Raw genomic sequence first — 15,060 nt, 5'->3', positions numbered from 1 at the left:
AATCCCCTTAATACTATTACTATTGATTATATTCAATTTATCCTGTATTTGTTGCATAGAGAGAGAGAGGATATATATATATATATATGTATATATATATGTTTGTATATTACATATAAGATATTATATAGCTGCTTTCATATTGTCTCCAGCTTTTTTTGAGTACTTGAGCAGGGACTATCTTTTGCCTTTCTTTGGATCCCCAGTAACTAACAAAGTAATTAGGACACAGTTGTTACTGTTGTTTGACCTTCATTTTTGCAGTGGACCAGTAACATCAGGGGTGATATCTTAACTTACCTATGAATTAGATTTAATTGAAGGAGAGTAGCACAAAGTCAATAGCCTCACTCTCTCTTCCAGAATCACTGAAGTACAGTGGCAAGACAAAAGTCAGGATGACTGATGATGACCCAGGATACAGTGGATGACTGACATTTTCAATGCCTGACCAATCTCCAAGTACTCCACATAGCCTGCTTCAGTTACCTTTGTGGTTACTGGAGCAAATTGTTCTCACCCACCTATTCCACCAGGCAAAGCCCTCACATACTTGGGATAGATATTCACTAACTCACCAACAGATTTGAGGTCTGTCAGTTATCTTTAGTCTGGTTTGGCTCATCTGCTGAAATGGTTTTAATGGAATGTGACTACTGTGGAATGCTACAGCTTCTTGGGGCCACAGATGAGAGATGGGTGTAAGATGGACACTAAAGGTAGATAAGCAATCCTGAAAATGGCTTAACAAGTCTTCACAGCAGAAATGTTATCCCTCCCTGACCATGCTTATTGACTCACTGATTGATTTCAAACTGAAAATTTTCCTATATGCCAGTATTCTTAGTCATGACTCTGGAAATCAGTCTTGGTTTATTAATCCTCAGAAGTGAGGCAGAAACTAGTTCATTCATATGGTTTCTACTATCTCCCCAAGGATTAAACATTGGAGTTTTCCACTGTTGTGATCATATCCAGCTCCCTGAACCTGAGAAGAGCATTCATGGTGTCTGGTGGCCACAGAATGTGGAATCAGAGTGGGTCAGTAGTAAGAGGATAACATAATAAGCAAGAAAAGGAAAGTTTTTAAAAAAAAAAAAACACATCACTGAAGAAAGAAACCTAACCTGTGCACTGAATACATGAATCAAAGTCATCTATCACTTGGTCACTACATGTCCTGTTTACAAATGCAGAGGTATTACATCCTTTGCCTCCAAGCTTATTCAAGCCTCAGTGTTTGTCTGAATTTCAGTTTGACATTGATTTCTCAGCTGTCTCTGTGTTATAGAAAGTCATCTCAAATGCTATATTGTAAAAATGAATCTTTGTCAGATGCCTTAAAACAACAGTAAGAAGAAACAGAAGCAAGATCAGAACTCTTAAAATTTAAGAACTAGGGATTGTGAATGGATAGTAGTAAGGATGAGTTGGGGGGGGGTAGGAAGAGGGAAGAAAGGTGAGAAATAAATGTCACCATGTAAAACATATTTTAGCCTTATTCCCAGAAGTTAGAGTCAGTAGCTTGAGGCAGAAAAGTAACAATAATGACATTGCTTGGAAACTGACAGCATACATAAATCTGGTGTATTAAGCCCTGTTCATTGATTCACTCCCCCCCCCAAATCTCATTTCAACATTATTCCAGAAGTAACTTCTTGGTGAAACCTAGTTCTCTCTCTTTCAAGACCTTAGGTAAATTTTATTTCTACCAGATGGTGTAATTATAAGATTTTTTTCCTCTTTGGACCCCCTTCTTTCCTTTTGGCAGCAAGCTCACTCAAGTCCTTTTTTCTTTGTTGTTCTTACCTTCAGAGATGCCAACAATGAGCCATACAGAAAACTAAGGGAGGCTTGAATAAGGTTCTTTCTGCCTCCATTCAAATAGCCATGTGTATAGAATGATCCCCCTGGGGACAAGGGGACGATAATTCAGTCTTGAAACTCTGCTAATGTCATAAACCTCAAAACCACTACTTGGGCAATTTAGCAATAGCAAAGCTGGGGCCCCTCGGTTGAATTGGTTTTATTATTTCATTGGGAGATTGTATATGTGTGTGTGTATAATTTTCAATAAAAAAACTTTAAAAATAAAAATAAAAACACCTTAAAAATTGTCTTGCTGAAGGAAGGGATTTGCTAGATATTTGTCCCAGGAGAAAGCAGCATTTTGTGCAAAATCTATGGGCAATAGGAATAAATGTAATAGCCATAAACTATTAGAAGATACCAGGACTCCTATTTCCAGCATAGTAGATTGCAAGAATGAAGGGACAAAGGCTCTTGGCAGCAAATTTTCAATTGAAGGGTGACTTTAAAAGTGCAGCATTCACCACAACCCAAAGCACTAAAACTTAAGATTGGGGAAGCAGCAAAATCCCACAGTAATCACCATTAGTCACATTAATAATAATAAAAAATAATTAGATAGCACCTTTCTTCCATGTGGCTGAAAGCATTTTATAAATGCTCTCTCATTTAGCCTCATAATCTCCCTATAAGGCAGACAGCAGGGGTTCTTAGCTATATTTTTCCAATGGGAAAACAGCAAAGTAGTGTAGCTCCCACTAGCTTAAGTGACTTTGCCCAATCATTATGGCTCTCATTCAGATAGCATTTATGCTTTTTCTCCCTATACTGCAGGTGGAAGAAATTAGGGTCAAAGGGTTTAAGAAATTTCTCAGATTTAGTAATGGCATGACTTGAAGTCAAATCCTTCATTTGTTAGTCAAATTCCTGTCCAATAAGTTACTATATCCCTTATCATTACCATCATTAACAATATAGTCCTACCAGCTCATTTTACAGATGAGAAGACTGAAATGAAATGACCTAAGGTCACCTAGATAATAAATATCATTGGTGGTATTTGAATCCAAGTCTTTTGACTCCGAAGCCAGTAGAGTTCTTTCCATTTTTTCTTATAGTTCAGATTCTCTCATGGGTTCAATTTCCATCTCTATACAGATGATGCCCAGATCTAGAATCCAACCCCAAGTTCTCTCCTGAGCCCCAGGCCTTTATCACCAATTAACAACTGGATATTTTGAACCTGATGCCCCATAAGCATCTCAGATAACATGTGGGAATGTGAGGGCCTTCACCTTGGAAAGGGCAGAAGTTGTGTGAATTGATTTCACACATTTACAAGAATATGAAATTTCAAAAAATTTAAGCAATGTTCCCATAGTCATATACCAAGTGTCCGTGTCAGAATTCAAACCAGATCTCTTGACTTTGAGTATTGGCTTCACTTTGTCTCTCATTATTGGTGCTAGGAACTGTAACCAAATATCCTCACCTAGAATCTAATGCTACTTAAGCAATAATCTAGTATCTCACAACCCTCTTTTCTCAACATACAATCCATTAACATCATCCCCTATCATTTACTCTAGTCTCTGAAGAAGAGGTGGTCCTTCTCTTCAGTGGTCAATGTCTCTATCTGTACCCTTGATCCCACCATCTCTCATCTTCTCCAGGAGTTTGTCTCCACTATAATTCCCTCTCCTAGTTTAATCTTCATTTTCTCTTATCTAATTTTTCCCTACTGTCATAAAAATGCCCATCTCCTCTTGCCTTAAAAACCCTCAATAAATCTTATCACCTCTGCTAACAATCATCCTATATCTCTCTTCTTCTCAGAAAAAAAAACTTGAAAAGCCATCTCACTCAATGCTTTCACTTCCTCCTCTCCTTTGCTTACTGCTAAACTCTCCACAATCTATTTCTGAATTCATTATTCAACTGAATCAGATTTCTGAAAAGCTATTCATAATTGTATAATTGTCAAAATCTAATGCCTTCTTTTCAAAGCTCATCCCTTTTGACCTTTCTGCAACATTTGTGGATCACACTACTATCCTGGGAATATTCTGTTAGCTCTGAGTTTTCTTATGATTTTTCTCTCTTAGTCGTCCTCCTCCTGTCTAAACAATCCTCAGTCTTCTTTGCCAGTCCCTTAACTATGTCACATCGTGTAACTTTATCAACTCCAGTGTCTCCCTATTACCTCAAGATGAGACAGTCTCTCTTTGATTTTTAAAGTCTTTCACAACTGGACCCCTTCCTATCTTTCTATCTTCTTACACCCTTTGAATGCTGACACTCCCCCTCTGAACTCAAAGCCTTTTCATTGACTGTCCCCCAAGACTAGAATGTTCTCTGCCTCACTTCTAGCACTTGACTTCCATGGTTTCCTTCAAGATTCAGCACCACCACCCCTTCCATTAACCCAACCTGATTCTTTTATTCATAGAGATAGAGATATTATAGATATATGATTAATAAATGCACATTGCTGATAATGGTAATGGTATGGTAGATGTTCATCAGAGCTCAATCCTAGGACCCTCGTCTCCTTTTTTTCTATACTCTCACTTGGTCACAATTCCCATGGGTTCAAACACCATTTATTATGTCATTGATTCCTAGATCTGGAATCCAGTCCTAGCTTCTCTCCCAAGCCTCAATCCTTTATCACCAACTGACAGTTGTATATTTTGAACTTGATGCCTCATAGATATCTCAAATATGTGTGAATGTGAGGGAATTCACCTTGGCAAAGAAGAAAAGGGGAGTAGTTGTATGAGTGAATGTCATAAATAAATACTATATTACAAGTTTCTAAGATAAATTGGATTGGATTGTAGGATATAAAGCTAGGAAGAACATTAGAAATAATACACAAATATAAAAATCCTTGTTATTAAAAAAAAACAGATCCACCTTTCTTCCTCTCAAGGTACCTCCTTGTGTCATTTCTCAGTTCCAGTATCAAAGTTCTAAGACAAGTGCCCTGTTTCACCCTCATATCAGAATAGCTAAGATAGAACAAAGAACAAATAGCCTGGGAATTCAAAAACATGGATTTGATGCTCCATTTGAACACTAACTTTGAGACCAGGTGTTAACTTCTTTGAATCTCAGGTTCTTCATCTGTAAAAGTCAATTCCATAAGCATCTACTATGGGTGTCTACAGTGGTCATATAAAAGCAAATAAAAAAATGTATCGTCCCTTCCCTCAAGATGCTTACACTCTAAAGTTAGATACAGCATTCATACAAATTCATGAAGTATCAGTGATTTTATTAGTACCAGGAACTTCCCATGCATGAGCTACCTTTACCCAAGCAGATTTCAAACTTTCTGATTTAGTAGAAAAGTCTTTGGTGTTGTCTCAGACAAAAAAAAAAAATAAGTCAAAAACCTTGATCAGGGTTGAGCAGTTGATAATTATCAGAGACAAGATTCAAATCTAGTCTATAATTTTGCCATGATAACATATACAAAGATAAAATAATACAAGAAAAATTGGGAAGAGAGAGAACATTGCTAACTAGGGGAAATTAGGAAAGGCCTTCTGTAAGAAGTGTCACATGAGTTAAAGACCAAAGAAAACTAGGGATAATATGAGGCAGAAAAAAGAGAAGAAATGCATATCAGATTTAAGGGATGGCTCATGCAAAGGTACAGAAGTCAGAGACAAAATGCAGAGGAAGTTGAGTCATATTTTGTAGAATTTCTTCCAACTCTGACAGTCAATGCTTTTTCTCCCAATTCCCCACTGACGGTGAATAAAACAGGATTTCTAAAATGACTTGTTATTTCTTCATTGTTTTTTGAATCAATCAGACAGTAACTGGTAGTCACAAATGAACTTCCTTAAGCAATTTAATTTAGAAATGTCTTAGAGAAAGCCATAACACTAGAGCATTGATGAAATAATAAGTGTCATTCTTTCTGACCTTCCTCAAATCTGACTTTCTTGCTCAACAATTCCCAAGGATCATTACTATTTGAGTGGCCTTGGCTCACTCTGGTCCAAATGAAGGGATTAACTAGTGGCGCAAATGAACTAATGCATGTGAAAGCAATTTGTAAAACTAAAAAATCTTATATAGACAAAATGTATCATTATTGCTATTATTCCCACCCAATGATAGGCACCATCCCTAGGAACTGATGTTGATATCTTACATGGTTGCAGAAGTACTGAGTTGGAGTTGTGTAGATATCTTAGTACTATGGTGTAATGCAAAAAAAAAAAACAAAACAGTAATTTGGATTTAAAGATTTGGATTCAAAATCCAGCTTTGTTACATATCTTTCCTAATATTCAATACAAATTAAGTTAACAATTATCTATCTCAGACATTCTTAACCTGGGTTCCTTGAAACTGAGCTATACTTATTTATTTATTTTTCCATCTGCATGCAAAGATAGTTTTCAACATTCATTTTTTTTTTGCAAGGCAATGGGGTTAAGTGGCTTGCCCAAGGCCACACAGCTAGGTAATTATTAAGTGTCTGAGACCAGATTTGAACCCAGGTACTCCTGACTCCAAGGCCAGTGCTTTATCCACTACACCACCTAGCCGCCCTACTACGCCACCTAGCCGCCCAACATTCATTTTTATATAAAGTTTTGAGTTCCTCATTTTTCTTCTTCCCTTCCCTCCCCCATCCCCTTGACAGCAAGTAATCTGATATAGGTATATATATATATATAATATGTATATGTATATGTATATTAAACATATTTCCATATTAGTCATGTTGTAAAAGAAGAATCAGAACAAAAGAGAATTAAAAAATCATGAGAGGATTAAAAAAAGAAAACACAAAGCATAAAACAATTTTTAAATGGAAAATAATATGTTTTGGTCTGTATTGAAACTCCATAGTTCTTTCTCTGGATGTGGACAGTATTTTCCATCACAAGACCTTTGTCCTTGATTATTGTGCTGCTGAGAAAATCTAAGTCCATCATAGTTGATCATCACTCAAATTTGCTGTTAATGTATACATTAACATGTGTACAGTGTTCTGGTTCTGCTCACTTCACTCAGTATCAGTTCATATAAATCTTTCCAGACTTTTATGAAGTATGCCTGTTCATGATTTCTCCTAGAACAATAGCTCCATCACATCCATATAAATATTGGATTTTTAAAAATATTTTAATAAACATATTTCAATATAATCAGTTTCCTTTGTAATTGACACCAAACATTTATTCCTATTCATTTTATTTAATGCAATTAAAAATATTCTGAGAAGGGGTCCTTCAGAGTGTCAAATGAATCCATGACACACAAAAGTGAAGAAGCCCTGGTTTGGCTAAGAGACATGTCATATAGTACATAACTATTTCTGTGCATTTCCATTTTTCATTCACTCTTGTTCTACAACTAACTGTAAAGTAGGTAGTGCTAGACATTGGCTTCATACATCTTCCTCAGTCATGACAATGTTTCTCATTTCTATGTCTTCATACTCCCTCCTCCCCTTAGCCCCTGGGGATAAATAATTTCCTTTAAGATTCAGTTCAAATGCCACCTTCTCTATGAATTCTTTCCTAATGCCTCCAGTTGCTGGTACCATCACTCTCCCCATAATCACTTTGTAGGTATTTTATTTATGCCTGTGTGTAAAACATACACACACACACACACACACACACACATGCACACATATATTATATATTTATTACATATATGTGTGTATTGTCTCCCATGACAAAGTAGAAAAAGTTCTTGAAGGCAATTACTGTTTTCACTCTGCATTTGGAGGGTAAGTGCTTAATAAATCTTTATTAAAATTGCTTCAAATAACATGGTTAATATCTAGCAGTTCTGGGACACAACCCCAGGGTTTCCAACTTCAAATCCAGGGCTCACTTTTCACTACTACATTTCCTCATTTAGCCATCCCTAAGGTACAGTGAATTGGGATAACTGTCTCATTATTTAGGGTTAACTTATTGTGTATTTAGGAGGTTTTTAAATTTTGTTTAAGACAATGGGGGTTAAATGACTTACCCAAGGTCTCATAACTAGGCAATTATAAAGTACCTGAGGCTGGATTTGAACTCAAGTACTCCTGACTCCAGGGCGAGTGCTATATCCACTGCACCACCTAGCTGCCCCAGGTTTTTGTATTTTAAAAAAAAATTTAATTTAAATTTTTTTAAGATCTGAAGTTCATATATTCAATAAACCAATAATATCCTTGTCAATACAAAGTCCCTCATTGGATTAAACCAGTATTTCTAGAAAGAAATTTAAGTCAGTATGCATACCTTTTGACCCAGTAATATCACTACTAGATCTATACTTCAAAGAAGTCAAAGAAAGACAAAAAAAACTTATTTGTACAAAACTATTTATGACAGCTCTTCTTTGTAATGACATAGAACCAGAAATTAGTGCCTATCACTTGGGGAATAACTAAACAAATTCTGCATATAAATGTACTGGCATATCATTATACCAAAAGAAATGACAAAATGGATAGTTCCACAAAAAACTGGGAAGACTTTATGAATTGATACAGAATGAAGTCAGCAGAACCAAGAGAACAACTTAAGCAATACAAATTATAAAGAAAAACCATCTTCAAAAGATTTAAAAATTCTGATCACTTCAAAGGTGAACCATGATTCTCCAGAGGACTGAAGGCAAAGCACAACCTCCTATCAGAGAGGAGATGGAATCAAGATGCAGAATGAGATGTCCACTTTGGGGTATGACCAATATGTGAAATTTATTTACTTGAATATACCTATTTGTTATAAGGGTTTTATTTTTTTCTGATATGATAGTTCAGTGGAGAATTGAAAAGGGAAAAAAATGCTGTTCTTGGAATCAGTAAGACCTGAGTTCAAATACAGTTTCAAACCCTTACTGAATCACCCTGGGCAAGTCACTTAACTTCTGTTTGCCTCAGTTTTCTCACCTGTAAAATGTGGATGACAATAGGACCCACCTTCTAGCATTGTTGGGAGGATCAAATGAAAATAGTCATAATGTGCTTAGCTTGGCCTATAGTAAATGCTATATAATTATTAGTTATTAGTATTATTATCAAAGATGATTACCTTCTTGATTGCTTTCATTAGAACAAGCACAATTTTTCTCAGTTTTAACTCCTCTGAAAATTTGGTGCTTGGCATTTTTCTCTCTATAGAAATAAAAGGAAAGCCTCTAGCTTTCCCAAGAAAACCTCATTAAGCTTGAGCCATTTAGAAGCCTACTTCTTGGCAGAGCTGTAACAAGGGCAAGGCAAGTGTGGCACTTGCCTTGGATGCCCCAAAGAGAGGGACACAGAAAAGCATCTCAGATTTGCACGTACCATCCCAAGAAGTATGTGGCTTTGGGCTGGAGGGCAGAGAAGATGCAATTTTGGATTCTTACCTTGGGTACCAAATGTGCTAGTTACTGTCTCAGAGTCCTGGATACCAGCATCAGGGATTATGCCTTTTTTAAATCAAATTACCCTAGAGCCAGTTTAAAAAAACCCTGCATTAAAGTGAGTCATGATTGGGCTCAGCTTTTTTCTAACTGAGTTTTATTTGTCCCTTCCTGAAGAAGTCTTGGAAGCAGAGCAAAAGTCTCCTGTATTAACTTGTATTTTCCTAAGGAAGAGCCACTTAATAAAATAACCTCTCAGAACTGTCAGTGTTGTCTGAGAGCTGGTTCCTGGAAGGCTCATTTAAAAAAGGGAGGGAGGGAGGAGGGAAAAATATTTACATTAGGAGCACCTCCACACCAGTGCTCATGGCGCTTCCAGGCATGGGTGGATGAGAAGAAAGGTAGAAAGATGATAAACTAGGCAAAAATCAGATCACTTTCCCTGAGTGCTGAATGAACCCTTTGTCCTTACTTTTCATGGATAAAAGAGGGGGGTGGAAGCAGATATTTTTGTATTCTGTTATTGCTAAGTTTGAATAACTACCTCTACTGTCAGCTTTGAGATGTGTCCATTAGGTTAGACGCCTGCAAGGGACTTCTCAGATCATCTAGCCCAATCCTCCACACCAAAGCAGAAAATGCTCTGAACTACTCCTTTCATAAAGTTATCTAACCTTATCCTGAATGTGCCTAATGATTAGATCATCACTATCTCACCCAAAAAAAGATTATTCCTTTGGCTGAGTGGCTGATCATAAAGATTCCTTACTTACTTACACACACACACACACACACACACACACACACACACACACACATACACACACCTCCCTTCCATTCAATTTCATCATTTTTTACTCTTAGCTTTATCATAGCTATGTTAATAATTCCCTCTTCTGCTCTCTTTCATGTTCCTTTGGATACATAGAATTGTCAAGGGTACTGTCAGCATTCAAAAATTAATGCTATTTCTCAGTAATGACACTAAGGCTTTTTAGCAGATGGAGTTCTCAACAAAAATTCCTCCCGAGATGGAGGTGATGATAATGATGTCTGTCTTTCATTCTCAAAGAAGACCACGACATCAGGGAGGATGCCATGACCAGCATATGAATTGGATTTGAGTGAGAGGGATGCTGTGCTAAGTCACCAGCCCCACTTTCTCCTCCAGAGCTATCTGGGTGCAGTGGCCAGATATGGATCAGGATGACTGGAGATGACCCTGTATATGAGGCAATCAAGGTTAAGTGACTTCCCCACAGTCACACAGCTAGAAAGTGTCTGAGTTCATATTTGAACTCAGGTCTTCCTGACTTCAGGACCAGTGCTCTATGGTATCATCTAGTTGCCCCTAGATATAGTGATAAAATGGAAATTTCCAGATATATTTTATGATATACTTATTCCAGATGTCTATATATATATATAGCATATATAAATTGTGAAAACAAATGTAAGACAAATCATTGATAAAGTATCATAGTATGTTTTATAAAGTCTTTCTAATAAATGTTTCTTGCTCATTTTATGAAATTGCTATAGCTATAGAAAACCAATATCATCTTGGAGTCGAGAGGATCCACCACAGGCACAGAGTAGTGTGACCCCAGGCAAGTCACTTACCTTTTTCACCCTCAGTTTCCTCATCTGTAAAATAGAAATGATAATAGCACCTACTTTTCAAGGCTAGGATCAAATGAGATAATAGGTTAAGGGCTTTGCAAACCTCAAAGTTCTATGTAAATGTTAGTTTTTATTATTAGATTTCCCCCACAGGTATGTGGAGAGTGACATACAACTTGGGGTTGATATTCAGGGGAGTGTGAAGAAGGAGTCCGCCATTCCTAGCTCACATCTGAGGCTGGATAATAGGAGATAGGCATAGGAGCTTCACTTCTGACATCACTGTGGTGGAGGAGGAACTTCCAACATCACTGTGATAGAGGGAAAGGAACAGAAAATAGGAAAAAAATCATTTGCATAGTGCCTGATATGAGCTCCACGTTGTGCTAAACACTGTACAAATATTATCACATTTGATCGTCAAAATGACCCTTTGAAGTAGGTGCTATTATTATTATCCTTATTTACAGGTGAAGAAATACAGGGAACAAGACTAACACTATGATGATAAACTTCACTTCTCTTTTTTTGGTAAAAATAGAAAGTACTGAATTTGTTACCAGAAGGACTGGATTCAAGATACCAGGTCTACTCCTTACTACAAGTCTCCTCCTACCTTTAGGCAAATCACATAACTTTTCTGGTTCTTAATTATTTCATCATGAAAAAGTTAGACTAGATGACTTATAAAATTTCATCGAATTCCAAATTAATGATACTATGACCCCCTTTTTTCTTATAAATTTCCATAAGATAAAGAAAATAAATCTAGTGATTGGAGTTGAATACAAAGTCTTGGATTGGGAGGCAGGAGTTAGGGTGGAAAGAATTGGTTATCCAGTAACATAAAAGAGAATAAGAATAATTCTAATTTAAGCAATGTACATCTTTTTTATAACCATGAGATTGAAAATAAACCCATATTATATCCTCCCCTTAATGAGTATAGGATGGACAACTGCCCACCACTTGCCTTAGATTATCCTTAAATGAAACACTTCTTAATTGGGCGCTTCTTTACCTTTGTCTTCTTCTAGAACAGAAAAACCAAAATATACCAGGAATGAAAGAGGTCAGTGTGCTTAGAGGATGTAAAGTCCTTCTAACTAGGAAAGCCATCTTTGTAAGATGTCATGAGAATAAACAAAATTACAAAAAAAGATTTATATGGATAGGTTAATAAATTATGAATAAACAAGAGATAGGGAACAGAGTGAGGGGGTAAAATGAATAATTTCTAATACATTAAATTAAAAAAGAGGTTTTACAAATACAACAAATATCATCAAAATCAGAAGAAAATTGGGGAACATTTTATTAACAGTTTCTCAGATAAAGGTCTCAAATCTAAAATATATAAAAAACTTTGCCAAATCTATAAGAATGAGTCATTCTCCAATTGACAAATGGTCAAAGGATATGAATAGGTAGTTTTTAGATAAAGATATCAAAGCAATTTATAGTCATATGAAAATGCTCTAAAATAAATCATTATTGATTAGAGCAGGGGTGGGGAACCTCAGCCTATGGATTATATAAGGCCCCCATCTGGCACTGCCATGGGCAACTACAGGTAGGACTCAAAATTCAATAAATCTAGGACCTTTTTAGGAGTAAATTAATTAAATGTTTGACCAAATACAGCAAGTGAATGATGTTATAAATAACCAAATGACCCTTGACAGATAAAGGTTCCCCACCTCTGTAATCAAGAAATACAAATTGAAACCACTTTAGGATATCATGTTATACCTATCAGATTGGCTAAAATGAATGATGGAGAAAGTGGCAAATGTTGGAAAAGATAGAAAAAATTGGGACACTTTCATTGTTGGAGGAACTATGAACTGATCTAATCATTTAGAGGATAATTTAAAATTATGGGGTCAGCTGGATGGTGAAGTACATATAGTATGATAATGGAGTCAGGAAAATCTGAGTTCAAATCCAACCTCAGACTCTTAATTACCTAGCTATGTGACTTGGGCAAGTCATTCAACCCCATTGACTTAAATAAAAATTTAAAAAAAGAGAAAAAAATGAAATTATGCCCAAAGAGTTATTAAATTTTCTATACCCTTTGACCCAAATCAATAGGTCTTTTTTTCTTACGAACTTCCATAATATAAGGAAAATGTACTTTGACTCAGTAATGGCACTACTAAAGATATTTCTAAAGATGATTAGGGAAACAAGAAAAGAACCTATATTTTCTAAAATATTTATAGCAGCTCTCTTTGAGGTGACAAAGAACATATCTCCATTGTGGAGATGATCATCAATTAGGAAATGGCTGAACAAGTTGTGGTATGCTATAAGAAATGATGAGCTCAATGATTTTAGAAAAACATGCATAGACTTGCATGAAATAATGAAAAGTGAAATGAGCAGCTCAAGAGAATGTTGTATACAGTAACAGTAACATTATTTCAAGAATTATTTTAAGCAAATAAATCATTTTACTATTATAAATACTCAAATTACCTACAAAGGACATAGGAAGGAAGACACTGTCTGCATTCAGAGAAAGAACTGATAAATAGAAGTATGTGTAGAATGATTTTACATATTTATAATATTTGTGTCTAATGGTAGCCATCTCTAGGATGGGAGGCAGGGGGAAAGAAGAAAAAAGGAAAAATTTGCATGATAATTTTATTATATGTAAGGAATAGCAAGATGTACATAATAGATTTGCAGTTTCATGCAATCATCTTTTTTATACTGTTATGGAAATGCTTGCTTTATTCCATAAATTTAAAATATTTTTTTTAATTTAAAAATGACATGAGGGAAAGGGGAGTGAGAGAGAGATAGTACTGAGACCAGAAGCCCCTCAAATCCAATGTCTCTCTAGTGAGTTTTCTGGCAGGAGAAACCCTTCCCAGAACCCCTTAATTCTCCTTCCCTAGGTGACTAGCCACTCCCAAATTACAGAAGGTTAAGGCTATAACTAAACTAAGATCTCTGCTCTTATATTTCTTCCTGTTTAAAAAAAAAACTTTTTAAAAGATTTAAAAAAAACCCTAAACATAGAGCATTCTGAATTCCATAGAACTAAATGAATGACTGGGGTTTTTTTTTGGTAGGGGGGCGTTGCCAGGCAAATGGAGTTAAGTGGTTTGGCCAAGGCCACACAGCTAGGCAATTATTAAGTGTCTGAGGCTGGATTTGAACTCACGTACTCCTGACTCCAGGGTTGGTGCTGTATCCACTGTGCCACCTAGCTGCCTGCCCCTCATAGAACTAAATGTAATTTGTATTTTACCACTTCTGTGTAAAAATTAAAAATTAATTTTTTTTAAAAAAATTGATGTAAAATGTATTTTGACAACTACCACAAGTGGAAAAAAGATCGAAAAAATTCAAAACACTAACAGCCCAGACCCTAAAATAAGGATGAAAGGGAAACTATCATTAACAGCATTTTCTGATATATTTAGTTCTAGCCATCCCATCATTGCTGCTTACAAGTTATTTGACTTTGGACTAGTCAAATAGTCACTTAAACTCCCTAAGCCCAAATATGTTTTCTGTAAAATGAAGGGGCTGCATTGAATGGTCTCTAAAGTCTCTTCTAGATTTTATCTTTGACCCCATGGAGAACAATACTGGAGGTGAGGGTGCTGGTCATTCCTGGTCAGACATAAAAGCAACATGTGTCCACAGAACATGAAGGGTAGCAGTTGGAGAGAACTTAGCTCATTCCCATTTTACAGATGAGGAAATGAAAGCTGGAAGAAATTAAGTGACTTATCTAGGTGCACATGGTTAATAAATATCTGAGGTGGGATTTGAATTCAGGTCTTCATGACTCCAGGTTCACACTTTATTCAATACACCACTTGGCTGCCTCCCCATAAATCCCTTTCCTACACACATGCTTTAGACTTTTTATTGTCCTTTTCTTCTTTCAGCTATCTTTAACTTAATTTCTCTTTAACCTAATTCATCTATCTAGCCATATCGGAGGGAGGAAAGGGTGCAGGATCTATGGTCCTGAGCCCTCTTACTTACACCTTCCCTAGGAAGCAGCCTTACCCTCATCATAGCCATCATTCCCATCAGACTAGCAGTGTCAAGTGGCAAAGGTCACTAGGAAGAAGATGGGCAGGTAGGTGCCCCTGTAGGGGAAGTAGAACATTGTGGTGCTGATGTGATCAATAATTTATTTAAAAGATTAGATTTTGTCAGAAACTAAGGATCTGCCTGTTGACCATAATCACAAAGTCCTTCCTGTGA

Source organism: Macrotis lagotis, chromosome 3, assembly GCF_037893015.1.
Source record: "Macrotis lagotis isolate mMagLag1 chromosome 3, bilby.v1.9.chrom.fasta, whole genome shotgun sequence".
Lineage (NCBI taxonomy): Eukaryota > Metazoa > Chordata > Mammalia > Peramelemorphia > Peramelidae > Macrotis > Macrotis lagotis.
Note: the sequence above shows the minus strand (reverse complement) of the source record.